A 2,867-nucleotide genomic window follows, 5' to 3' on the forward strand; every position below is an offset into this window, starting at 1 on the left:
TGCACAGGACTTCCACACATTTCTGGTTTCAGCGTGTGATTCACACACGCTTACGTCTGCCCTTATCATCAAACATGTTCATATCCACAGAAAACCTTTCCAAGGTTCATAGCCATCTCTTGATTTCGTCACCAAGATAATGGTACCCAGGCTGTACAGTAGGGACAGGAAAATTACGGAATACCCAGGAGACAAAAGCATGGCACTGCAAGTAAGGATCTAAGAAGGCACCATAGCGCACCTTAGAGCTCTGTCTAGGCCAAGGCAGGATACTTTCTAGTAGTGGCAGAAAGAAATAGTAGTTGCCGTTTTCTAGTAGGGGCAGAAAGGACAGCTGTTGCCATTCACAAACAGGCAGGTCAGTTACCTACGTACCATAAATATCAAAATCCCACATTTCACAGCTCATCTGAATAAAAATATAAACCATGGCAGAAGTGGAACGGAAGACCACCTGCAAAGGAAAGCAAGACCTTATTTCAAACAAGGTAAATTCACTAAAAGGACCAAATGCAGAAGTTAACTACAGAGCAACTTATATGACTGTGCCCACTGCATCATAGGAGATTTCCCCTCTAACAAGCTGACATTTCAACAGCTTGAGTAACTCCTAGAGCTGCCAGTGCAGAACAGCTGAAGTTCACTAATCATTCATTCTCCTGAATTAATTGCCATTCTTCACCTTACAACACAGCCAGTTCAGAAGATCCACACAAATCTGCAAGCGAGATAGAATTACAAGAAACCTGGCAAGGAAAGGAAGGGAAAAACTTCCTTTCCCCTGCTCCTTGAAATCTTACCCGGGTGTCCTCACTGATGTATCCACAAGTGACTTTCTCACTCTTTACCCACAGCTCACCTGCCTGGGCCCTGCAAGAAAAGGAATGCAGAAAATCTGCTAAGCAGAGTGAACATGAAGATCAGAGAATCGATAGTTGAGCAAATAAGGGACGTACCAAAATCTGCATTCAAAATGACTTGCAGACAGAGGAGAAGTTTACTTGGTTAAAACCTAATAGCTGCTCTTTAATCTAAAAGATGTCACACAACCATTTCCCTCTGCATCCACACATTTCCTTGTCCCTTTGTCATCTCAACAGCAACTGAAGTAACCCTCATCTGAACTATTAATACATCTTGGGAAGGGAGGAAATATTACAAGAAGTATAAGGAAAATTATTTGACATTCAACAAAGGCAACAAGTGTGGCTGGCTGTCCTACTATTAGTTTCTTCCACCCCAAATCAGACAGAGAAGTCTTCCCCCACCCCACGGTGCAGATAGAAATCTGTAGAAGAGTAACAGAAAAATAAAACATGAAGGATTTTTCAGAGAAGATTCTCCAATTGGCTCTGGAATTATTAATCTAAAGACTGAAGTACCAGTAGGCCCTCAAAGGAGGCACTGACCTGATACCCGCAAATTCAACTTTTTGGGTGACATATGCACATGTGCTGACCTAAAAAAAGAACAGTTACAGGTGTTAAAAGAACAGTAGGCTCAGAGTGAGCAGCCCAATTTAAAAAAAAAACCCAAAACTTCACTCTCAAACACCACTATTATCTCAGCCTATACAAACTCTGCAACAGACAACAAGAAATAGATTTTAACACACATGAACTTTTACAGGGCTTGTTTGTCTAATTCGCTGCACTTAGAAGAGCCAAAGACTGCACTTCAGAAACACAGAAACAAAATATTCTAGTAATTGCTTATGAAGTGGTACTATCAGAGAGAGGACACTTTAGCACACTTCTACTGGATTTCATTTCTTCCAAATGTAGTAAATCATTAAAACTCAGAACACAAGAAAAAACCCAAACATCTGAACAGCACTTTCAGCACCCAAGGCAGTAATTAACATTACTGCAACGGAGTAGGAAATGATGGGATTATTCTTTTCTGCAACCCACTTACATCCATTTCTCCAGCTCTGATGTACCACTTGGATAAGTTTTCAGGAGCTGCTGACACTGGTCTGTCCCCAGTTTTCTGTATTTTGTAAAATGCTTATTTGCATTTACAGCAAGCAAAGAAAAGGTATGTGATCTTCTCCACCCTACACATCAGGACAGTAGAGGCCTTACCAAACTTTTCTTCAGTCGCCACATATCCCCACGTCCAATATACTGATCTTTAAAGGTCAGCTCCACCAAGTCCAAGGTCACCTCCTGGGAAACAGAAGAAAAAACAGTGCTTAGATTTTACTGGCTGTTTCTAGGGAGCAACCTTCAACCTGTTCTGGTGAGAACCAAACGTTACAAGGAGGGCTGTTCTAAAGTAAGTCAATACTCCATGTATATGTGAGCTAAATGGGAAGTCCCATCAGAATAACTGCCGAAGTTGTGTATGTACATGGAACTACTGTGAGCTGTAAGACACTGCATAACGTTACCAGAAAAAGCCCAAGGACTCAACCTGCACTACAAGTCTCAGTGCAAACTGGAAGCACAAGTAAAACAAATTACTCCCATTGTTCATGGCATTAATTAAGCCTTGTTTCTTGCAGATTTTAGTCTTGTGTTCAGTGTAAGCTAAGTCTGAAGCTCTTTTGATAGTTGGGACATTTACAAGAGATGCCTATTTTACAAGGCTCTCTAGTGTCAAATAATGCAAATCCACACTACGGCTCTTTCGAACAGGCCACTTTCTGTTTCTGTTTACTCTGCCAGCTTATCCTGAATTTCTGGAATTTAAAACATAGAATCACAGAATACCAGGTTGGAAGGGACCACGAGGATCGTCCAGTTCAACCTCTCAAGGTAAAAGTATAGTTTAAATGAGATGAGTCAGCACCCTTGATAGAAATTTCTATCAAGCTGTGTTGAAGGTGGTCCATAGACTTCAAAGAGAGCAGGGACGGTAGG

At 41.4% G+C, this 2,867-nt stretch overlaps 1 long non-coding RNA gene across 1 annotated transcript in view; it reads right to left on the bottom strand.

Moving 5' to 3' along the window:
* Positions 1-388: 388 nt before the first annotated feature.
* LOC104539263 overlaps positions 389-2,867 on the bottom strand; it is a 3,294-nt gene continuing 815 nt past the window's right edge. Inside the window, exons 3-6 of the long non-coding RNA XR_728120.1 lie at positions 2,088-2,171; positions 1,410-1,459; positions 801-870; positions 389-454 (exon numbers count right to left, since the gene is read on the bottom strand). This is a non-coding gene — a long non-coding RNA (uncharacterized LOC104539263). The remainder of the gene's footprint in view (positions 455-800; positions 871-1,409; positions 1,460-2,087; positions 2,172-2,867) is intronic.

Source organism: Mesitornis unicolor, unplaced genomic scaffold, assembly GCF_000695765.1.
Source record: "Mesitornis unicolor isolate BGI_N332 unplaced genomic scaffold, ASM69576v1 scaffold9434, whole genome shotgun sequence".
In the NCBI taxonomy this organism is placed as follows: Eukaryota; Metazoa; Chordata; class Aves; order Mesitornithiformes; family Mesitornithidae; genus Mesitornis; species Mesitornis unicolor.